This window comes from Salvelinus namaycush, chromosome 22, assembly GCF_016432855.1.
Source record: "Salvelinus namaycush isolate Seneca chromosome 22, SaNama_1.0, whole genome shotgun sequence".
Classification (NCBI taxonomy): domain Eukaryota; kingdom Metazoa; phylum Chordata; class Actinopteri; order Salmoniformes; family Salmonidae; genus Salvelinus; species Salvelinus namaycush.
The window spans coordinates 16,221,152-16,247,377 of record NC_052328.1 but is presented as its reverse complement, the minus strand read 5'-3'; the positions used below and the strand labels follow the sequence as shown (position 1 = coordinate 16,247,377).

Sequence of the window (26,226 nt, the reverse complement as noted above, 5' to 3'; positions counted from 1 at the left end):
ACTGTGAGGCCCATCCAGACTGTAATATATTCCAGCTCCAATTACAGTAACAGAATCCAGTGTTAGAAAGACCCGAGACAGATGTATTGGTCTAGAAGGCAGACAACATGTGACTGCATGTTTAGATTTTTTTGTGTGAGTTTTATATGACTAACTGTTAAATATTCTAGCAGGGGGTTTATATGACTAACTGTTAGATATTCTAGTAGGGGTTTATATGACTAACTGTTAGATATTCTAGTAGGGGTTTATATGACTAACTGTTAGATATTCTAGTAGGGGTTTATATGACTAACTGTTAGATATTCTAGTAGGGGGTTTATATGACTAACTGTTAGATATTCTAGTAGGGGTTTATATGACTAACTGTTAGATATTCTAGTAGGGGTTTATATGACTAACTGTTAGATATTCTAGTAGGGGTTTATATGACTAACTGTTAGATATTCTAGTAGGGGTTTATATGACTAACTGTTAGATATTTTAGTAGGGGTTTATATGACTAACTATTAGATATTCTAGTAGGGGTTTATATGACTAACTGTTAGATATTCTAGTAGGGGTTTATATGACTAATTGTTAGATATTCTAGTAGGGGTTTATATGACTAACTGTTAGATATTCTAGTATGGGTTTATATGACTAACTGTTAGATATTCTAGTAGGGGGTTTATATGACTAACTGTTAGATATTCTAGTATGGGTTTATATGACTAACTGTTAGATATTCTAGTAGGGGTTTATATGACTAATTGTTAGATATTCTAGTAGGGGTTTATATGACTAACTGTTAGATATTCTAGTAGGGGTTTATATGACTAACTGTTAGATATTCTAGTAGGGGTTTATATGACTAACTGTTAGATATTCTAGTAGGGGGTTTATATGACTAACTGTTAGATATTCTAGTAGGGGTTTATATGACTAACTGTTAGATATTCTAGTAGGGGTTTATATGACTAATTGTTAGATATTCTAGTAGGGGTTTATATGACTAACTGTTAGATATTCTAGTAGGGGTTTATATGACTAACTGTTAGATATTCTAGTAGGGGTTTATATGACTAACTGTTAGATATTCTAGTAGGGGGTTTATATGACTAACTGTTAGATATTCTAGTAGGGGGTTTATATGACTAACTGTTAGATATTCTAGTAGGGGGTTATATGACTAACTGTTAGATATTCTAGTAGGGGTTTATATGACTAACTGTTAGATATTCTAGTAGGGGGTTTATATGACTAACTGTCAGATATTCTCGTAGGGGGTTTATATGACTAACTGTTAGATATTCTAGTAGGGGTTTATATGACTAACTGTCAGATATTCTAGTAGGGGGTTTATATGACTAACTGTTAGATATTCTAGTAGGGGGTTTATATGACTAACTGTCAGATATTCTAGTAGGGGGTTTATATGACTAATTGTTAGATATTCTAGTAGGGGGTTTATATGACTAACTGTTAGATATTCTAGTAGGGGTTTATATGACTAACTGTTAGATATTCTAGTAGGGGTTTATATGACTAACTGTTAGATATTCTAGCAGGGGGTTTATATGACTAACTGTTAGATATTCTAGTAGGGGGTTTATATGACTAACTGTTAGATATTCTAGTAGGGGGTTTATATGACTAACTGTTAGATATTCTAGTAGGGGTTTATATGACTAACTGTTAGATATTCTAGTAGGGGGTTTATATGACTAACTGTTAGATATTCTAGTAGGGGTTTATATGACTAACTGTTAGATATTCTAGTAGGGGTTTATATGACTAACTGTTAGATATTCTAGCAGGGGGTTTATATGACTAACTGTTAGATATTCTAGTAGGGGGTTTATATGACTAACTGTTAGATATTCTAGTAGGGGTTTATATGACTAACTGTTAGATATTCTAGTAGGGGTTTATATGACTAACTGTTAGATATTCTAGTAGGGGTTTATATGACTAACTGTTAGATATTCTAGTAGGGGTTTATATGACTAACTGTTAGATATTCTAGTAGGGGTTTATATGACTAACTGTTAGATATTCTAGTAGGGTTTATATGACTAACTGTTAGATATTCTAGTAGGGGTTTATATGACTAACTGTTAGATATTCTAGTAGGGGGTTTATATGACTAACTGTTAGATATTCTAGTAGGGGTTTATATGACTAACTGTTAGATATTCTAGTAGGGGTTTATATGACTAACTGTTAGATATTCTAGTAGGGGGTTTATATGACTAACTGTTAGATATTCTAGTAGGGGTTTATATGACTAACTGTTAGATATTCTAGTAGGGGTTTATATGACTAACTGTTAGATATTCTAGTAGGGGTTTATATGACTAATTGTTAGATATTCTAGTAGGGGTTTATATGACTAACTGTTAGATATTCTAGTAGGGGTTTATATGACTAACTGTTAAATATTCTAGTAGGGGTTTATATGACTAACTGTTAGATATTCTAGTAGGGGTTTATATGACTAACTGTTAGATATTCTAGTAGGGGTTTATATGACTAACTGTTAGATATTCTAGTAGGGGGTTTATATGACTAACTGTTAGATATTCTAGTAGGGGGTTTATATGACTAACTGTTAGATATTCTAGTAGGGGGTTATATGACTAACTGTTAGATATTCTAGTAGGGGTTTATATGACTAACTGTTAGATATTCTAGTAGGGGTTTATATGACTAACTGTTAGATATTCTAGTAGGGGGTTTATATGACTAACTGTTAGATATTCTAGTAGGGGGTTTATATGACTAACTGTCAGATATTCTAATAGGGGGTTTATATGACTAACTGTTAGATATTCTAGTAGGGGTTTATATGACTAACTGTCAGATATTCTAGTAGGGGGTTTATATGACTAACTGTTAGATATTCTAGTAGGGGGTTTATATGACTAACTGTCAGATATTCTAGTAGGGGGTTTATATGACTAATTGTTAGATATTCTAGTAGGGGGTTTATATGTCTAACTGTTAGATATTCTAGTAGGGGTTTATATGACTAACTGTTAGATATTCTAGTAGGGGTTTATATGACTAACTGTTAGATATTCTAGCAGGGGGTTTATATGACTAACTGTTAGATATTCTAGTAGGGGTTTATATGACTAACTGTTAGATATTCTAGTAGGGGGTTTATATGACTAACTGTTAGATATTCTAGTAGGGGTTTATATGACTAACTGTTAGATATTCTAGTAGGGGGTTTATATGACTAACTGTTAGATATTCTAGTAGGGGTTTATATGACTAACTGTTAGATATTCTAGTAGGGGTTTATATGACTAACTGTTAGATATTCTAGCAGGGGGTTTATATGACTAACTGTTAGATATTCTAGTAGGGGGTTTATATGACTAACTGTTAGACATTCTAGTAGGGGGTTTATATGACTAACTGTTAGATATTCTAGTAGGGGGTTTATATGACTAACTGTTAGATATTCTAGTAGGGGGTTATATGACTAACTGTTAGATATTCTAGTAGGGGTTTATATGACTAACTGTTAGATATTCTAGTAGGGGTTTATATGACTAACTGTTAGATATTCTAGTAGGGGGTTTATATGACTAACTGTTAGATATTCTAGTAGGGGGTTTATATGACTAACTGTCAGATATTCTAGTAGGGGGTTTATATGACTAACTGTTAGATATTCTAGTAGGGGTTTATATGACTAACTGTCAGATATTCTAGTAGGGGGTTTATATGACTAACTGTTAGATATTCTAGTAGGGGGTTTATATGACTAACTGTCAGATATTCTAGTAGGGGGTTTATATGACTAATTGTTAGATATTCTAGTAGGGGGTTTATATGTCTAACTGTTAGATATTCTAGTAGGGGTTTATATGACTAACTGTTAGATATTCTAGTAGGGGTTTATATGACTAACTGTTAGATATTCTAGCAGGGGGTTTATATGACTAACTGTTAGATATTCTAGTAGGGGTTTATATGACTAACTGTTAGATATTCTAGTAGGGGGTTTATATGACTAACTGTTAGATATTCTAGTAGGGGTTTATATGACTAACTGTTAGATATTCTAGTAGGGGGTTTATATGACTAACTGTTAGATATTCTAGTAGGGGTTTATATGACTAACTGTTAGATATTCTAGTAGGGGTTTATATGACTAACTGTTAGATATTCTAGCAGGGGGTTTATATGACTAACTGTTAGATATTCTAGTAGGGGGTTTATATGACTAACTGTTAGACATTCTAGTAGGGGTTTATATGACTAACTGTTAGATATTCTAGTAGGGGTTTATATGACTAACTGTTAGATATTCTAGTAGGGTTTATATGACTAACTGTTAGATATTCTAGTAGGGGTTTATATGACTAATTGTTAGATATTCTAGTAGGGGTTTATATGACTAACTGTTAGATATTCTAGTAGGGGTTTATATGACTAACTGTTAGATATTCTAGTAGGGGGTTATATGACTAACTGTTAGATATTCTAGTAGGGGTTTATATGACTAACTGTTAGATATTCTAGCAGGGGGTTTATATGACTAACTGTTAGATATTCTAGTAGGGGTTTATATGACTAACTGTTAGATATTCTAGTAGGGGTTTATATGACTAACTGTTAGATATTCTAGTAGGGGGTTTATATGACTAACTGTTAGATATTCTAGTAGGGGTTTATATGACTAACTGTTAGATATTCTAGTAGGGGTTTATATGACTAACTGTTAGATATTCTAGTAGGGTTTATATGACTAACTGTTAGATATTCTAGTAGGGGTTTATATGACTAATTGTTAGATATTCTAGTAGGGGTTTATATGACTAACTGTTAGATATTCTAGTAGGGGTTTATATGACTAACTGTTAAATATTCTAGTAGGGGTTTATATGACTAACTGTTAGATATTCTAGTAGGGGTTTATATGACTAACTGTTAGATATTCTAGTAGGGGTTTATATGACTAACTGTTAGATATTCTAGTAGGGGTTTATATGACTAACTGTTAGATATTCTAGTAGGGGTTTATATGACTAACTGTTAGATATTCTAGTAGGGGGTTTATATGACTAACTGTTAGATATTCTAGTAGGGGGTTTATATGACTAACTGTCAGATATTCTAGTAGGGGGTTTATATGACTAACTGTTAGATATTCTAGTAGGGGTTTATATGACTAACTGTCAGATATTCTAGTAGGGGGTTTATATGACTAACTGTTAGATATTCTAGTAGGGGGTTTATATGACTAACTGTCAGATATTCTAGTAGGGGGTTTATATGACTAATTGTTAGATATTCTAGTAGGGGGTTTATATGTCTAACTGTTAGATATTCTAGTAGGGGTTTATATGACTAACTGTTAGATATTCTAGTAGGGGTTTATATGACTAACTGTTAGATATTCTAGCAGGGGGTTTATATGACTAACTGTTAGATATTCTAGTAGGGGTTTATATGACTAACTGTTAGATATTCTAGTAGGGGGTTTATATGACTAACTGTTAGATATTCTAGTAGGGGTTTATATGACTAACTGTTAGATATTCTAGTAGGGGGTTTATATGACTAACTGTTAGATATTCTAGTAGGGGTTTATATGACTAACTGTTAGATATTCTAGTAGGGGTTTATATGACTAACTGTTAGATATTCTAGCAGGGGGTTTATATGACTAACTGTTAGATATTCTAGTAGGGGGTTTATATGACTAACTGTTAGACATTCTAGTAGGGGTTTATATGACTAACTGTTAGATATTCTAGTAGGGGTTTATATGACTAACTGTTAGATATTCTAGTAGGGTTTATATGACTAACTGTTAGATATTCTAGTAGGGGTTTATATGACTAATTGTTAGATATTCTAGTAGGGGTTTATATGACTAACTGTTAGATATTCTAGTAGGGGTTTATATGACTAACTGTTAGATATTCTAGTAGGGGGTTATATGACTAACTGTTAGATATTCTAGTAGGGGTTTATATGACTAACTGTTAGATATTCTAGCAGGGGGTTTATATGACTAACTGTTAGATATTCTAGTAGGGGTTTATATGACTAACTGTTAGATATTCTAGTAGGGGTTTATATGACTAACTGTTAGATATTCTAGTAGGGGGTTTATATGACTAACTGTTAGATATTCTAGTAGGGGTTTATATGACTAACTGTTAGATATTCTAGTAGGGGTTTATATGACTAACTGTTAGATATTCTAGTAGGGTTTATATGACTAACTGTTAGATATTCTAGTAGGGGTTTATATGACTAATTGTTAGATATTCTAGTAGGGGTTTATATGACTAACTGTTAGATATTCTAGTAGGGGTTTATATGACTAACTGTTAAATATTCTAGTAGGGGTTTATATGACTAACTGTTAGATATTCTAGTAGGGGTTTATATGACTAACTGTTAGATATTCTAGTAGGGGTTTATATGACTAACTGTTAGATATTCTAGTAGGGGGTTTATATGACTAACTGTTAGATATTCTAGTAGGGGGTTTATATGACTAACTGTTAGATATTCTAGTAGGGGGTTATATGACTAACTGTTAGATATTCTAGTAGGGGTTTATATGACTAACTGTTAGATATTCTAGTAGGGGTTTATATGACTAACTGTTAGATATTCTAGTAGGGGGTTTATATGACTAACTGTTAGATATTCTAGTAGGGGTTTATATGACTAACTGTCAGATATTCTAGTAGGGGGTTTATATGACTAACTGTTAGATATTCTAGTAGGGGTTTATATGACTAACTGTCAGATATTCTAGTAGGGGGTTTATATGACTAACTGTTAGATATTCTAGTAGGGGGTTTATATGACTAACTGTCAGATATTCTAGTAGGGGGTTTATATGACTAATTGTTAGATATTCTAGTAGGGGGTTTATATGTCTAACTGTTAGATATTCTAGTAGGGGTTTATATGACTAACTGTTAGATATTCTAGTAGGGGTTTATATGACTAACTGTTAGATATTCTAGCAGGGGGTTTATATGACTAACTGTTAGATATTCTAGTAGGGGGTTTATATGACTAACTGTTAGATATTCTAGTAGGGGGTTTATATGACTAACTGTTAGATATTCTAGTAGGGGTTTATATGACTAACTGTTAGATATTCTAGTAGGGGGTTTATATGACTAACTGTTAGATATTCTAGTAGGGGTTTATATGACTAACTGTTAGATATTCTAGTAGGGGTTTATATGACTAACTGTTAGATATTCTAGCAGGGGGTTTATATGACTAACTGTTAGATATTCTAGTAGGGGGTTTATATGACTAATTGTTAGATATTCTAGTAGGGGTTTATATGACTAACTGTTAGATATTCTAGTAGGGGTTTATATGACTAACTGTTAGATATTCTAGTAGGGGGTTATATGACTAACTGTTAGATATTCTAGTAGGGGTTTATATGACTAACTGTTAGATATTCTAGTAGGGGTTTATATGACTAACTGTTAAATATTCTAGTAGGGGTTTATATGACTAACTGTTAGATATTCTAGTAGGGGTTTATATGACTAACTGTTAGATATTCTAGTAGGGGTTTATATGACTAACTGTTAGATCTTCTAGTAGGGGGTTTATATGACTAACTGTTAGATATTCTAGTAGGGGGGGTTATATGACTAACAGGCATCATTGCTTATATTTGTCATAAAAATTTTCAAGATTTTTTTTTCTTCTATATATACTGCATAGCACAAGTGATGTGTGGTTATAGAAACTCATATCAGACTGAAGTGTAAAAATAAAAAAAGGTAAAAAGGTCTGGACCAAAAACATCCGGGGCTGAAGCAAATTTTTATTACAAATATAAGCAATACAATACACTGCGTTAGGCAGTAGCAGGCACTGCAAGAAGCCCTTGAAGTGAAGCAGAGGTCCGCTTACGCCACATGACTCCTCCCCCACAGCACCTGTTTTATGTAGTCACTCAGCAAAACGTCTGTCACTCAGTCAGAGTCTGCAGCATAGCACTTCTTAGGACAGCATAGGAACTTCTTCCAAAAGAAAGGCCAAAGAAAGCGAGCAGGTTGAGACAGCAGTGAATGAGGTGGAGAGAGCAGAACAGCCGGAGAGTCAAAGTGCAGCAGCAGCAGCAGCAGAGTTAGCCACAGGTTTGTGCAGGTTTGGTGGTAGCTAACTAGCTAACGTTAGTCTACCTCAGCATACGGTTGGCTAATGCTTATAAACTAGCTTAAGCTATTGGGTGTCAGTCAGAGTTATTTAACAGTATATTTAGTGAGCGGGCAAGCTAAGAATGTTGATATAAGTAATGATATTAGGAAAAGTGTTTATTTCTAGAGAGTGTATTTGATGGGTTTCGTTTTTGTAGCTAGTTAACGTAAACTCGTACATCGCCTTGGTCCGTACAATTGCCCTTATTTTAGCGCCCCAAAAACGTAAAACTTCCAGATCAACTGTAATGTCAATACCATTGTAAAGCACAATATCTCCCCTTTCCAACAGAATCAATTACATGACCCAAACACTGCCCGTTTATGCATAATTCAAGTAGGTAATGAGCCCCGTCGGGTCTTTTTAAAAATGGCGGGTGGGGAAGCGAAACTAATGCGTGATAGTGAGAAGGAGAGATGTCGTGTGGGAAAATTGCTTTTTTTCACTCGATCTGTCCAATTTATCACCTTATCGCCTCTAAAATGTAAATAAAACACGAAATAGTTTATATAATGTGTGATTACTTACCTATTTGAAGGTTTGTGTCGAATTTGAATCGGGTTTTAGGGCGATGCTAAAGTGATCTTAGAAGTAAACAGCGGCTTTGCGAATGATGATCGCATGCAATGATGAAGCAAAAAATGACTAGGTATCCCTCCCTTACCCCGTCACTGTCCATGTCTTGTTTTTAAAGGATGAGAGAAGTGCTACACCTGGTGGAGAGAGATTGTAAGACAGAAATAGTTGCTTCATGCGTGCTGTACGTTACGACATGACACGCCACGATGTAACGGAGGGTCCGTTTTTTCAACTTTTCTCCAATACTATAGAGCCATTACCATGTCGATCAACGCTTGAATAGAAACCTAGTTCACACCCCAGATTTTGAAGTCAACACAGTCGCTACAGTCCCATTAGTTTTCTTTGTAGCCTCGTTTGAATGTTGTGGTTGCGCACATTTGTACGGAATGGGGTGAGTTTACGTTACTGGCTGGCTATCTAACTGAGAACGTTTTTCTGACTGAAGTGCATGTCTTCTGACAGTGATACAGTGTCCTCCCGTGGACTGAAGCTGAACTTTACTACAATATAAAAATTAGCAATGTTGAGGTGGTAGAACTGACTAAATGAAATGAAATGAATCATAGAGGTCTTATAACCTAACGTTATTCCATTCTACAGGTAAACATGCTTGGCTGATGTCTGTTATTTCCATATACGCTATGTACCTAATTGTACAAAAAACTGCCCATTATTAAATTGGTGAAATTATTTCATTTAGCTTTTATTTGTATTACGCTTTGTATTCACTTAGCTACTTACTTTTCTATTGTTGCATTGTCGAGAGGTTAACCTGCAAGTCAGCATTTCATTGCACTGTGTACACCATGCATATCATGTGTGTTTGACAAATAAAAAAAATCTGAAGGGGGAGGGCCGCTAGTATAACATCATGCAGAGGAAAAGGGAGAGCTCAACACGTTTTCCCTCTGTCAAGTTACCTAGCCATTATTTTGATTTAATTAGTATTTGTTTGCTTAAGTGTATTTGCCCTTTAAAACGAATTAATGACATTAATGGCACCTCTACCATGCTACCTTTCAGATGAGCCAAGGAGGATAACAGATGAGAACAACAGGCCAGTGGAGCACTTAGAACAGCAGCAGTCAGGGGCAACTGGTAGGGAAGAGGATGATTTAGGTGACCCAGACATAGGCCCAAAACAAGTTAAGCTACCCCAGTATCCCCTTGACCATTTTGGATAGCGAAACTAAAGAGATGCACCAGACAAGACACAGGCAGCAACAGAAGAGTAAATGATGGAGAGGGACACGAGACAAGACACAGAGATAGCAACAGAAGAGTAGGATATGATGGAGAAACACACACCAGACAAGACACATATAGGTAGCAACAGAAGAGTAAATGATGGAGAGACAAGAGGCAAGACACAGAGATAGCAAAAGAAGAATAGGATATGATGGAGCGAGACACCAGAAGAACGGAACAGGCCATAACAGAAGAAGGAAGACAAAGAAGACATTAACGGCAACGGACAAGACACAGATAAAGTGACAAGAGGGCAGATGGAGAGAGAACAGAGGTGGGTTGAGCACACAGTATCACTTCAAGTTGATTTATAGATTCAAATTATAACAGGTGAAATACAGACAGTGAAAAATCAAAACATGGTTTACAAATAATTTGCAAGTGAGGTACTACGAAGCTATATGGAATTGTTTTAAGAAGGTCATACCAAGGAACATTTTGCTATTTAATTTAGAATTTTAAGACCCCTTGAAGTATACAAAAATATATATAATTTTTTTTTGATAACAAGTTGTATTTGGCCTTACTGCTATTAGCCCATACAAACTCATTGAATAACAGATTCACTACATGGAACAACAGATAGTCCCTCCACCCCAAAAAATCCTATATCTGAGAGATATAAGAAAGATTATGAAACATTTGTAAAACATTTTATTTTACATGTATTTAACCCGTTTGTTTTGTCACTTAACAGTCTCCATATATACAGCACCAGTCAAAAGTTTGGACACACCTACTCATTCAATGGTTTTTCTTTATTTTTACTATTCTCTACATTGTAGAATAATAGTGAAGACACCAAAACTATTAAATAACACATATGGAATCATGTATTAACCAAAAACGTGTTGAACAAATCAAAATATATTTTATATTTGAGATTCTTCAAAGTAGCCACTCTTTGCCTTGATGACAGCTTTGCACACTCTTGGCATTCTCTCAACCAGCTTCACCTGGAATGCTTTTCCAACAGTCTTGAAGGAGTTCCCACATATGGTGAGCATTTGTTGGCTGTTGACCAAAAATCTCAAATTTGAAGTCATCAGACCAAAGGACAGATTCCCACTGGTCTAATGTCCATTGCTCGTGTTTATTGGCCCAAGCAAGTCTCTTCTTATTGTTGTCCTTTAGTAGTGGTTTCTTTGCAACAATTCGACCATGAAGGCCTGATTCACACAGTCTCCTCTGAACAGATGTTGAGATGTGTCTATTACTTTAACTGTGTGAAGCATTTATTTGGGCTGCATTTTCTGAGGCTGGTAACTCTAATGAATTGATCCTCTGCGGCAGAGGTAACTCTGGGTCTTCCTTTCCTGTGGAAAGGAATGAGAGCCAGTCATGAGCCAGTTTTATCATAGCGCTTGATGGTTTTTGCGACTGCACTTGAAGAAACTTTCTAAGTTCCTGAAATGTTCCGGATTGACTGACCTTCATTGCTTAAAGTAATGATAGACTGTCATTTCTCTTTGGGCTGTTCTTGCCATAATATGGACTTGGTCTTTTACCAAATAGGGCTATCTTCTGTATACCACCCCTACCATGGCACAACACACCTAATTGGCTCATGGGGCGGCAGAGGTAGCCCAGTGGTTAGAGCGTTGGGCCAGTAACCGGAAGGCAGATCGGCTGTACCAACTTCAGACGAGTCCCAAGATGCTTGTCGGGATCATAGAGGAAAACTAAGAACATAGTTTGTAGGCCAAACCGTTCAGACGCTACAGATGATTCTATGGGAAGACTGATTTTCGGGATGTCTCATGGTCTGACAAACACCACTCTAGCTCTGTCACTGCAGATGTGGAAGTGTTACATAGGTGGATGCAGTGGATTGAGATGCATGCCAAAAATATACACTGCTCAAAAAAATAAAGGGAACACTAAAATAACACATCCTAGATCTGAATGAATGAACTATTCTTATTAAATACTTTTTTCTTTACATAGTTGAATGTGCTGACAACAAAATCACACAAAAATTATCAATGGAAATCAAATTTATCAACCCATGGAGGTCTGGATTTGGAGTCACACTCAAAATTAAAGTGGAAAACCACACTACAGGCTGATCCAACTTTGATGTAATGTCCTTAAAACAAGTCAAAATGAGGCTCAGTAGTGTGTGTGGCCTCCACGTGCCTGTATGACCTCCCTACAACGCCTGGGCATGCTCCTGATGAGGTGGCGGATGGTCTCCTGAGGGATCTCCTCCCAGACCTGGACTAAAGCATCCGCCAACTCCTGGACAGTCTGTGGTGCAACGTGGCGTTGGTGGATGGAGCGAGACATGATGTCCCAGATGTGCTCAATTGGATTCAGGTCTGGGGGACGGGCGGGCAAGTCCATAGCATCAATGCCTTCCTCTTGCAGGAACTGCTGACACACTCCAGCCACATGAGGTCTAGCATTGTCTTGCATTAGGAGGAACCCAGGGCCAACCGCACCAGCATATGGTCTCACAAGGGGTCTGAGGATCTCATCTCGGTACCTAATGGCAGTCAGGCTACTTCTGGCGAGCCCATGGCGGGCTGTGCGGCCCCCCAAAGAAATGCCACCCCACACCATGACTGACCCACCGCCAAACCGGTCATGCTGGAGGATGTTGCAGGCAGCAGAACGTTCTCCACGGCGTCTCCAGACTGTCACGTCTGTCACATGTGCTCAGTGTGAACCTGCTTTCATCTGTGAAGAGCACAGGGCGCCAGTGGCGAATTTGCCAATCTTGGTGTTCTCTGGCAAATGCCAAACGTCCTGCACGGTGTTGGGCTGTAAGCACAACCCCCACCTGTGGACGTCGGGCCCTCATACCACCCTCATGGAGTCTGTTTCTGACCGTTTGAGCAGACACATGCACATTTGTGGCCTGCTGGAGGTCATTTTGCAGGGCTCTGGCAGTGCTCCTCCTGCTCCTCCTTGCACAAAGGCGGAGGTAGCGGTCCTGCTGCTGGGTTGTTGCCCTCCTACGGCCTCCTCCACGTCTCCTGATGTACTGGCCTGTCTCCTGGTAGCGCCTCCATGCTCTGGACACTACGCTGACAGACACAGCAAACCTTCTTGCCACAGCTCGCATTGATGTGCCATCCTGGATGAGCTGCACTACCTGAGCCACTTGTGTGGGTTGTAGACTCCGTCTCATGCTACCACTAGAGTGAAAGCACCGCCAGCATTCAAAAGTGACCAAAACATCAGCCAGGAAGCATAGGAACTGAGAAGTGGTCTGTGGTCACCACCTGCAGAACCACTCCTTTATTGGGGGTGTCTTGCTAATTGCCTATAATTTCCACCTGTTGTCTATTCCATTTGCACAACAGCATGTGAAATTTATTGTCAATCAGTGTTGCTTCCTAAGTGGACAGTTTGATTTCACAGAAGTGTGATTGACTTGGAGTTACATTGTGTTGTTTAAGTGTTCCCTTTATTTTTTTGAGCAGTGTATATATAAACTCAGCATAAAAAGAAATGTCCTCTCACTGTCAATTGCATTTCTTTTTAGCAAACTTAACATGTGTAAATATTTGTATGAACATAACAAGATTCAACCACTGAGACATAAACTGAACAGGTTCCACAGACATGTGACTAACAGAAATTGAATAATGTGTCCCTGAACAACGGGGGGGTCAAAATCGAAAGTAATAGTCAGTATTTGGTGTGGCCACCAGCTGCATTAAGTACTACAGTGCATCTCCTCATGGACTGCACCAGATTTTGCAGTTCTTGCTGTGAGATGTTACCCCACTCTTCCACCAAGGCACCTGCAAGTTCCCAGACATTTCTGGGGCGAATGACCCTAGCCCGCACCCTCCGATCCAACAGGTCCCAGACGTGCTCAATGGGATTGAGATCCGGGCTCTTTGCTGGCCATGGTAGAACACTGACATTTCTGTCTTGCAGGAAATCACACACAGAACGAGCAGTATGGCTGGTGACATCGCCATGCTGGAGGGTCATGTCAGGATGAGCCTGCAGGAAGGGTACCATATGAGGGAGGAGGATGTCTTCCCTGTAACGCACAGCGTTGAGATTGCCTGCAATGACAACAAGCTCAGTCCGACTGCCCCAGACCATGACGGACCCTCCACCTCCAAATCGATCCCGCTCCAGAGTACAGGCCTCGGTGTAACGCTCATTCCTCCGACGATAAACGCGAATCTGACCATCAACCCTGGTGAGACAAAACCGCGACTCGTCAGTGAAGAGCACTTTTTGCCATTCCTGTCTGGTCCAACGATGGTGGGTTTGTGCCCATAGGCAACATTGTTGCCGGTGAGGACCTGCCTTACAACAGGCCTACAAGCCCTCAGTCCAGCCTCTCTCAGCCTATTGCGGACAGTCTGAGCACTGATGGAGGGATTGTGCGTTCCTGGTGTAACTCGGACATTTGTTGCCATCCTGTACCTGTACCGCAGGTGTGATGTTCGGATGTACCGATCCTGTGCAGGTGTTGTTACACGTGGTCTGCCACTGCGAGGAGGATCAGCTGTCCGTCCTGTCTCCCTGTAGCGCTGTCTTAGGCGTCTCACAGTACGGACATTGCAATTTATTGCCCTGGCCACATCTGCAGTCCTCATGCCTCCTTGCAGCATTCCTAAGGCACGTTCATGCAGATGAGCAGGGACCCTGGGCATCTTTCTTTTGGTGTTTTTCAGAGTCAGTAGAAAGGCCTCTTTTAGTGTCCTAAGTTTTCATAACTGTGACCTTAATTGCCTACCGTCTGTAAGCTGTTAGTGTCTTAACGACCGTTCCAGAAGGTGCATGTTCATTAATTGTTTATGGTTCATCGAACAAGCATGGGAAACAGTGTTTAAACCCTTTACAATGAAGATCTGTGAAGTTATTTTGATTTTTACGAATTATCTTTGAAAGACAGGGTCCTGAAAAAGGGACGGTTCTTTTTTTGCTGAGTTTATCTCTATCTTAAACTGACTGATTTATTTTATTATTTTTTATTATTATGCTAATTCATTTTTGCGGGGGCACAGGCATCGACATTAGGGGATTAAAGTTTCTCTATGTATTGTAATTACTGCACAGTGTGTGTGTTTGTGTGTGTGTTTTTGTGTGTGAGAGAGAGAGAGAGAGAGAGTGTGTGTTTGGATACTCTGGGATTCTTTAATCAGTTTGGCTCATTGGACAGGTCAGAGTCTATGTTTGAAGATCTATTCTCTCAATGTTATAATCTCACTGATAATCTCAAAGTGCACGAAATTCATGCATTTAGCTGTTGAAATTACTTCTTCTTTTTGCCGGGGGAGAATGCCCCCGAACAACCCTACTGGCTTTGGGCTAAGCCCCGAAGGTCTTAAAATCCTAGAAACGCCCCTGGATCAGACCAGCAACCCTTTGTTCCTAATGTGGCCACAACAACTCCAGTATGATTAGCTCTCACGCACTACTAGTATGCTTAGTAGATACGTAGATAGATACGAAATTATTCTGATATTTTTCACTCGCCAGGAAACATCCTAATCCATTTATGAATTTATGATAATCTAGCTAACCACACCCCAACCATATTTACATTGACATTTTAGTCATTTAGCAGACACTAATCCAGAGAGATTTACAGTTAGTGCTTTCATCTTAAAATAGTTCAAATAAAATAAAAGGTTATTTGTCACAAGCCCTTAACCAACAATGCAGTTCAAGAAATAGAGTTAAGAAAATATTTACTAAATAAACTAAAGTGAGGGAAAAAAAGTACCACAAGAAAATTACAAGGCTATATCCAGGGGGTACCGGTACCGAGTCAATGTGCGGAGGTAGAAGTTAGTCAGGATAATTTGTAAAGCGACTATGCATAGACAATAAACAGCGAGTAGCAGCAGTGTAAAAACAAAGGGGGGCGGGTCAATGTAAATAGTCAGGGTGGCTATTTGATAAATTGTTCAGCAGTCTTATGGCTTGGGGGTAGAAGCTCATAAGGAGCCTTTTGGTCCTAGACTTTGCTCACCGGTACTGCTTGCTGTGCAGTAGCAGAGAGAACAGTCTATGACTTGGGTGACAGGAGTCTTTGACAATTTTTTGGGCTTTCCTCTCACACCGCCTAGTCTATAGGTCCTGGATGTCAGGAAGCTTGGCCCCAGTGATGTACTGGGCCATACTCACTACCCTCTGTAGCACCTGACGGTCAGATGCCGAGCAATTGCCATACCAGGTGGTGATGCAACCGGTCAGGATGCTCTCGATGGTGCAGTTGTAGAAATATTTGAGGATCTGGGGACCCATGCCAAGTCTTTTCATTCTCCTGAGTGGGAAAAGGCATTGCCTTGCCCTCTTCCAACTGTCTTGGTGTGTTTGAACCATGATAGTTCGTTAGTGATGTTGACAACAAAGAACTTGAAACTCACGACCTGCTTCTCTTCAGCCCCATCAATGTTAATGGTGGCCTGTTCGGCCCTCCTTTTCCTATAGCCCACGATCAGCTCCTTTGTCTTGCTCACATTGAGGGAGAGGTTGTTGTCCTGGCACAACACTGCCAGGTCTCTGACCTCCTCCCTATAGGCTGTCTCATCGTTGTCAGTGATCAGGCCTACTACTGTTGTGTCGTCAGCAAACTTAATGATGGTGTTGGAGTCGTGCTTGGCCACGCAGTCGTGGGTGAACAGGGAGTACAGGAGGGGACTGAGCACGCACCCCTGAAGGGCCCCAGTGTTGAGGATCAGCGTGGCAGATGTGTTGTTGCCTACCCTTACCACCTGGGGGTGGCCCATCAGGAAGTCCAGGATCCAGTTGCAGAGGGAGGTGTTTAGTCCCAGAGTCCTTAGCTTAGCGATGAGCTTTGTGGGCACTATGGTGTTCAATGCTGAGCTGTTGTCAATGAACAGCCTTCTTACATAGGTGTTCCTTTTGTCCAGGTGGGAAAGGGCAGTGTGGAGTGCGATTGAGATTGCGTCATCTGTGGATCTGTTGGGGCAGTATGCGAATTGGAGTGGATCTAGAGTTTCCGGCATGATGGTGTTGATGTGAGCCATGACCAGCCTTTCAAAGCACTCCATGGCTACTGACGTGGTTGAAAATGTCAGTAAAGACACTTGCCAGTTGGTCCGCGCATGCTTTGAGTACACATCCTGGTAATCCGTCTGGCCCTGCAGCCTTGTGAATGTTGACCTGTTTACATCAGCTACGGAGAGCGTGATCACGCAGTCGTCCGGAACAGCTGGTTCTCTCATGCATATTTCAGTGTTGCTTGCCTCGAAGCGAGCATAAAAGGCATTTAGCTCGTCAGGTTGGCTCACGTCACTGGGCAACTCGCGGCTGGGTTTCACTTTAATATAACATAATATATTTAACATAATAACATAATATTTTTCAACCCCTGCCACATCTGACGAGCGTAAAAGCCAGTATAGTAGGATTAGTCCTGTATTGACGTTTTGCCTGTTTGATGGTTCGTCTGAGGGCATAGCGGGATGTCTGATAAGCGTCTGGATTAGTGTCACGCACCTTGAAAGCGGCAGCTCTACCTTTAGCTCAGTGCAGATGTTGCCTGTAATCCATGGCTTCTGGTTGGGAAATGTACGTACAGCTACTGTGGGGATGACGTCGTCGATGCACTTATTGATGAAGCCGGTGACTGAGGTGGTATACTCCTCAATGTCATTGGATGAATCGCGGAACATTTTCCAGTTGGTGCTAGCAAAACAGTCCTGTAGCGTAGCATCCACGTCATCAACCAATTCCGTATTAATCAGGAGGATAGAATTATGCTTCTGTGTGTGGAGTAAAGGTGGTCGAGAGTTTTTTTCCCCCTCTGGTTGCACAAGTGACATGCTGGTAGAAATGAGGTAAAATAGATGTTTGTCTGCATTAAAGTCCCCGGCGACTAGGAGTGCCGCTTCTGGATTTGCATTTTCTTGTTTGCGTATGGCCTTATACAGCTTGTTGATTGCGGTCTTAGTGCCAGCATCAGTTTGTGGTCCTAAATAGACGGCTATGAATAATATAGATGAGGACTCTCTTGGTAGATAGTGTGGTCTACATGAGGTATTCTACCTCAGGCGAGTAATACCTCAAGACTTCTGTAATATTAGACATTGCGCACCAGCTGTTATTGACAAATAGACACACACCCCCGCCCCTCGTCTTACCAGACGTAGCTGCTCTGTCCTGCCGATGCATGGAGAAGCCAGCCAGCTCTATATTGTCTGTGTCGTCTTTCAGCCACGTCTCGGTGAAACATAAGATATTACAGTTTTTAATGTCCCGTTGGTAGAAAAGTCTTAATCATAGATCGTCCAGTTTGTTTTCCAATGATTGCACATTGGTCAATAATATGGAGGGGAGTGGTGGTTTACCTACTCGTCGGCGAAGTTAGGTGGGGGAACCACATATCTCAACTTCGATCACCAGTTGTAATGTGTTTCCTCCGACACATTGATGCGGCTGGCTTCCGGGTTACGCGGGCAGTGTGTCAAGAAGCAGTGCAGCTTGGCATGGTCGTGTTTCGGAGGACGCATGGCTCCCGACCTTCGCCTCTCCCGAGTCCGTACGGGAGTTGCAGCAGTGGGACAAGACTGTAACTACCAATTGGGTATCACAAAATTGGGGGGGAGGGTAAAAACGAAGGAAAATAAATAAACATTCAGGTTTTTTCGAAGCAATTATTCAGAAGATTGGTATTCAAGGAGTCCAAAAAACCCATTATCTAGCCCAACCATTATCTAATCCAAAGTTACCAAAGTACCAAACCCTCTCTCTGTCATTCATATAGTAGCATGCTTTTGTATACACATCCAATTATATAACTGTATACACATTGAAAAATCTTTTATCTGTCATCTGTCGTGTTTTCCCCTGTTTTAAGTATACCTTGCTAATGCTTAACCTGCCTGTCCTTTGTTAGCTCCAAAGCCACCCCCAGAGCTCCGGGAGCACTGATCAAAATGAAACGCTGTCATACACAAATTCCCTCAGACAAACAGCCATAATTACTGGAATTAGCCAGTTATTTTGTCATTAGCCTCTGCATTCAATGAGCCTATTAAAAAGAAACAAAAAAAGAAAGACAGTGATGGATGTCTAGGGCGGATTTGAAGACACAAGCATCCCCCCCACCCCTTAGCCCCATATTTAATTCTGTGTCTAATACCATAATGTAGTCACTCTCAGAGCTGTGTCTCTGCAGATTGTTCTGATTGGTATTGTGTGAGTGCTGATGGCTCGACTCAGAGAAGTCACTGCATACAAATGCACTTTGTTAGCATTCTGATGAAAATGGCAGCTTGCCTTTTAATGCTGTATTTTCCCCAGCCATAATCATAGGGTGGGTATTCAAATAAATGAAGCCAAAACAATGAGACCCAATCAGGACTTCATAAGCTGGTGAAAGGCCAGGGACATGTTAATGAGAGCTGTGAACACATTCCATCTGTTGGAATTACACATATCTGACACATTAGGCAGGCTTTTTGGCTGGCTGCACTTTGTCTCTAAATGGGAAAAGGAGAGAAATGATCTTAACGTGTAATTTAGTGTAAATTTGTGTTTGCACAAATGCAGCCCCCAGTCTTTCAACATTAATGATGGTCATAAAGAGATGTGGAACTTTCTTTCTGCAAGCATCGTGCACACACTTTATGCAAACACACATCTCAAGTCAGGATTTCAACCCAACTCTGCATATTCTTTCATACGGTATCTTATACGTTTTTGGCATTCCAAGCATTTGTTTGATCTTGTACAGGTAAGGATATACGGATGTCCTCTATCTTTCACTCATGTTGCTGCAATGCTTTATTCTTTAGATGTCTTTACACAATTGTAGAAAGGACAGATGACTGTGACTCATAGAAAGAGTTCAAATGCTGTAACTTTATTGTAAATCTCTGTAAACCATGTTTGGTTGTGCTTCACTTAGGTCGGCATGGATCAAGGGTCTGGTGCACATTTTCACGCACCCTCTTTCCACAGAACAAATAACTGCAACAGAGAGGAGAGAGATGGTAAGTCAGTGGAACGTGAATGGGAAAACGTCTATCACAGATGGTGGTCCTACACTGCCCTCTAGTGTTTTACAGAACAGACATCTTTCTTTCAAGATAATCCCTTGTTATACAGTATATTAAAGGATACAGTCCATGTTTGCCTGTGTATACAATACATACATTTAAAAAAAACAACTAGTAGCATGTAATTTAATGTGTTCCTCCCTTCATAGGTTTACACTCCAAACCAAATGTAGAGTTACGCTTCGAACACACCGACCGCGTCATTGCATTGTGGTACACCAGAATTACATTCATTTCCAATGAAACACTGCGTTTGCCTTGCAGCGTTGCAGTTGCAGTGCGTTCGGTGTGGTGCATACGTTGGATTTATGGAACATATGCGTCAAACTGTATGTGTAGACGGCTTGACAGAAATGGTAGCAGAAGGTGAATGTTGAACTTTTGTTGCATACATATCCTATCCAGATGATACTGCGTGCTATATTGCGCAATGACTCTGTCGGTGTGTTCGAAGCGTTAACCATAAACATCTGTATAAGGGTGCATAGGCAGTAAATCATAATGCGGTAATAGTTTTGTTAGGGCTGAGTTTGAAGCCTCAGGGGGCCATATTGGCACTAGGGGGTGTACAGCTAGCATTAACAGAATGCCCTTGCTTGTCCTCCTGAGGCTCAGACAGCTGCCACACAAGTGGGACTGGCAGGGCTGGGAGGGTAGATAGACATGCAGGGCAGACCGGCAGGATAGACAGAGAGACTGACGTACAATTTGCTATCCTTCCTTCGCAGCTGCTCAATCTTGGTGGCACCATACATGGGGCGCAGGGGGTTGATGATGTGGTTGTTCCAGCGGAACTTCATCCCAGTCACCTCGTCAATGTCCGTCTCAGCATCGATGAAGAGCTTGTACTGTAGGTTTTATTAGGTCTCAGGAGGCCACTTTAGGAAAGAGCAGAACATTTTCATTCCTTTAGTCAGTTTAGATTGGGGCAGGGTCAGTCAGTTGTCCTATGAATAGATCTTTCTGTTATTCAAGTTCAACAGTCTTCAGAAATCCAAATGATTTTATGGGCTATGATGTTGACACTTACAATTAGAAGAATGAAATAGAAATGAAACAATTGAAAACATGTGTGTGACATAACATCTCAACTCGTCTATAAGCTAGTTTATATCAGGAGTAGTCACATACAGTACATGTAAACCTGATACTGGCGGGTGTTGCCATGCTCTTCATACAGAGCTATATGTTCATTATCCCTGGTTGGGATCTTCTGCCATCGATGGTTACATTTGCATTGTAGCGGTACCCAGGAATTTGAATACAGTGCCTTCGGAAACTATTCAGACCCATTGACTTTTTCCACATTTTGTTACGTTACTGCCTTATTCTAAAATGTATTAAATAATTATTTACAGGCAAAGGGGCTCAGCATCTCCGGTGTTCAGGTAGAACTTCATATTGGATTGTCCCCTGGGGATGGGGAACGTGTCAACATAGCGACCCATAATGGGACATGCTTTGTCTGCACATGGGAAACACCTCCACTAAAACACACACACACAGAATCAGGTGAAATAAGTCATCATGCGGTCAAGGTGTATACCTTGATGTTAGACAGTGGATTTGATAGGGCAGAGGGACCCGAATATAGAAGATGACCATATATACTGTATGGTAAGGTATAGAAATATCATTTGTAGATGTTTGTACTTGGGGACATAGAATTGAGGCATTTCAGTTTGAAAATAAAGATTTAAGCTTAGTAATAAACAATTGCCATTTGTGGCCATTCAAGAGGATTCAAAAGTATATAAAAGCATTGGTCAGCTCATTTTGCACATTTCATAAACCATTATAATTCACTGAGCTGCTGTTAGTATTCTACTCAAGGTGAAATGTGAAAAGGGATCTTTTATTTTACGACCCAGCGCTTTCAACATCTTTACGCCTACACTCCGAAGCCTCTCTGTGAGTAATCATCTTTTCTTATTGCAATTTCTCACCACCCGTGTCAAGCACAGGTGGCCAGTGGCACCTTAATTGGGGAGGACGGGCTCATAGTAATGGCTGGAACAGAATAAATGGAATGGTATCCAACACATAAAACACATGGTTGCCATGTGTTTGATGCCATTCCATTCACCCCATTCCAGCCATTATTAAGAGCCGTCCTCCCCTCAGCAGCCTCCTGTGGACTGTCAACACCCTTGGCTTTTCGAGTACCCCCAAGCAAAGGGAGAACCCTCTAAGGCTTTTTTCTCTCTTAACTTTTATGTGTCTTAGATCACCACCCTATTAATATGTAGATCAGGATGACATCAGTTTATAGTGGGTTATAGTGTGGGAACAGCAGAGTTTATGGCTGTCAACTGGGCGAAGGAATAACACCCAAGGGCGTTTACGAGGTGAACAACAAGGAGGCGTCTGTCGGCCTCTGGGGACATAGTCATATGAGGTCATGCACCACGCTCCCGAGCTGTTTGATTGGGACGCGACCTAGAGCAGGGATAAACTTTCATTAACGTGGACAGCTGCAGATGCAGGCCCCTCCCATAGAAAGAATGGGGGAAGCCTGTCTGCTGTGGTCCTCGCTGAACCCAATCCCGACGAATCAACTTCTAAAACCATAGAAACGGTTCACAGCCGTATCAATATCATGTACAACAACAGGTGGTCCCCCTCCACACACAACCCGATCAAGAGCCGTCTTTGCAGCCAGGGCCGTCTTTGCAGGCAGAAATGCACACCCAAACAAAGAAAACACTTAAAGTAAAAAAACTGTGGCATGCATTGATATGCAACGGCTTTCTCGTGGTTTTCTTTTGCAAAATAACTATGAATTAACAGACATTTAAAAAATAATTGTCAACATACACTGAGTATACCAAACATTAGGAACACCTTCCTGATATTGAGTTGCACCCCCCTTTTGTCCTCAGAATAGCCTCAATTCGTTGGGGCATGGACGTTACAAGGTGTCTAAAGTGTTCCACAGGGATTCTGGCCCATGTTGACTACAATGCTTCACACAGTTGTGTCAAGTTGGCTGGATGGCCTTTGGGTGGTGGACCATTCTTGATACACGTGGGAAACTGTTGAAAACCCCAGCAGCGTTGCAGTTCTTGACACAAGCCGATGCGCCTGGCACCTACTACCATTCCCGTTAAAGGCACTTCAATCTTTTGTCTTGCCCATTCATCCTCTGAATGGCACACATACACAATCCATGTCTCAATTGTCTCAAGGCTTAAAAATCCTTTAACCGGTCTCCTCCCATTATTCTATACTGATTGAAGTGGATTTAACAAGCGACATAGCTTTCACCTGGTCAGTCTATGTCATGGAAAGAGCAGGTGTTCTTAGTGTTTTGAGTACTCAGTGTAAAACACCATATCAAGGTGTGGAACATTCACTGTATTCGAAGGAACAAAAGCAGGTCTTATTTTGCTCAAGCAGTTGGCATATTTCAGTCTTTTCACAAATCACCTGTGGGAACATGGTGTCTCTGAACACGAGACAACAGAAAGAGTTCGCTACTACTATCCGAGAGATAGTTTGTGAGGAAATTACCTCTGCCTTGACATGCAATTAAAACCGGTAAATGAATCTATGGCTCACATCAACACCATCATCCCGAAAACCCTAGACCCACTCCAATTCGCATACGGCCCTACCAGATCCACAGATGACGCAATCTCAATCGCACTTCACACTGCCCTTTCCCACCTGGACAATAGGAATACCTATGTAAGAATGCTGTTCATTGATTACAGCTCAGCGTTTAACACCATAGTGCCCACAAAGCTCATCACTAAGCTATGGACCCTGGGACTGAAAACCTCCCTCTGCAACTGGATCCTGGACATCCTGACGGGCCGCCCCGAGGTCGTAAGGGTAGGCAACACCACATCTGCCACGCTGATGCTCAACACGAGGGCTCTTCAGGGGTGCGTGCTTAGTCCCCTCCTGTACTCCCTGTTCACCCACGACTGTGTGGCCTAGCACGACTCCAACACCATCATTAAGTTTGCTGACGACACAACGTGGTATGCCTGATCACCGACAACGACGAGACAGCCTATAGGGAGGTCAGAGACCTGGCAGTGTGGTGCCAGGACAACAACCTCTTCCTCAACGTGAGCAAGACAAAGGAGATGATCACAGACTACAGGAAAAGGAGGGCCAAACACACCCCCATTGACAGGGCTGTAGTGAAGTGGGTCGAGAGTTTCAAGTTCCTTGCTGTCAACATCACTAACGAACTATCATGGACCAAACACACCAAGAAAGTTGTGAAGAGGGCACGACAATGCCTTTTCCCCCTCAAGAGACTCAAAAGATTTGCCATTGGTCCCCAGATCCTCAAACATTTCTGCAACTGCACCATCGAGAGCATCCTGACCGGTTGCTTCACCACCTGGTATGGCAACTGCTCGTCATCCGACCGTAAGGCGCTACAGAGTGTAGTGCGTACAGCCCAGTACATCACTGGGGCCAAGCTTCCTGCCATCCAGGACCTACAGTTGAAGTCGGGAGTTTACATACACCTTAGCCAAATACATTTAAACTCAGTGTTTCACAATTCCTGACATTTAATCCTAGTAAAAATTCCCTGTCTTAGGTCAGTCAGGATCACCACTTTATTTTAAGAATGTGAAATGTCAGAATAATAGTTGAGAGAATGATTTATTTCAGCTTTTATTTCTTTCATCACATTCCCAGTGGGTCAGAAGTTTACATACACTCAATTCGTATTTGGTAGCATTGCCTTTAAATTGTTTAACTTGGGTCAAACGTTTCTGGTAGCCTTCCACAAGCTTCCCACAATAAGTTGGGTGAATTTTGGACGATTTCTCCTGACAGAGCTGGCATAACGGAGTCAGGTTTGTAGGCCTCCTTTCTCGCACACGCTTTTTCAGTTCTGCCCACAAATTTTCTATGGGATCGAGGTCAGGGCTTTGTGATGGCCACTCCAATACCTTGACTTTGTTGTCCTTAAGCCATTTTGCCACAACTTTGGAAGTATGCTTGGGGTCATTGTCCATTTGGAAGACCCATTTGCGACCAAGCTTTAACTTCCTGACTGATGTCTTGAGATGTTGCTTTAATATATCCACGTAATTTTCCTGCCTCATGATGCCATCTATTTTGTGAAGTGCACCAGTCCCTTCTGCAGCAAAGCACCCACAACCTGTTGCTGCCACCCCCGTGCTTCACTGTTGGGATGGTGTTCTTTGGCTTGCAAGCCTCCCCCTTTTTCCTCCAAACATAACGATGGTCATTATGGCCAAACAGTTATATTCTTGTTTCATCAGACCAGAGGACATTTCTCCAAAAAGTACGATCTTTGTCCAGTTGCAGTTGCAAACTGTAGTCTGGCTTTTTTATGGCAGTTTTGGAGCAGTGGCTTCTTCCTTGCTGAGCGGCCTTTCAGGTTATGTCGATATAGGACTCATTTTACTGTGGCTACAGATACTTTTGTTCCTGTTTCCTCCAGCATCTTCACAAGGTCCTTTGCTGTTGTTCTGGGATTGATTTGCACTTTTCGCACCAAAGTACGTTCATCTCTAGGAGACAGAACGTGTCTTCTTCCTGAGCGGTATGACGGCTGCCTGGTCCCATGGTGTTTATACTTGCGTACTATTGTTTGTACAGATGAACGTGGTACCTTCAGGTGTTTGGAAATTGCTCCCAAGGATGAACCAGACTTGTGGAGGTCTACATTTTTTTTCTGAGGTCTTGGCTGATTTCTTTTGATTTTCCCACGATGTCAAGCAAAGAGGCACTGAGTTTGAAGGTAGGCCTTGAAATACATCCACAGGTACACCTCCAATTGACTCAAATTATGTCAATTAGCTTATCAGAAGCTTCTAAAGCCATGACATAATTTTCTGGAATTTTCCAGGCTGTTTAAAGACACAGTCAACTTAGTGTATGTAAACTTCTGACCCACTGGAATTGTGATACAGTGAATTATAAGTGAAATAATCTGTCTGTAAACAATTGTTGGCAAAATGACTTGTGTCATGCACAAAGTAGATGTCCTAACTGACTTGCCAAAACTATAGTTTGTTAACAAGAAATTTGTGGAGTGGTTGAAAAACGAGTTTTAATGACTCCAACCTAAGTGTATGTAAACTTCCGACTTCAACTGTATATACACTGCTCAAAAAAATAAAGGGAACACTAAAATAACACATCCTAGATCTGAATGAATTAAATATTCTTATTAAATACTTTTTTC

At 40.7% G+C, this 26,226-nt stretch overlaps 1 long non-coding RNA gene across 1 annotated transcript; it reads left to right on the top strand.

The window, feature by feature from the left end:
- The first annotated feature begins 7,971 nt into the window (after positions 1–7,971).
- On the top strand, positions 7,972–21,286 carry LOC120066947. The gene is made up of 4 exons (XR_005478890.1): positions 7,972–8,138; positions 9,805–10,303; positions 19,889–19,973; positions 20,768–21,286. It is a non-coding gene; the product is annotated as an uncharacterized LOC120066947 (long non-coding RNA).
- The last annotated feature ends 4,940 nt before the right edge of the window (positions 21,287–26,226 follow it).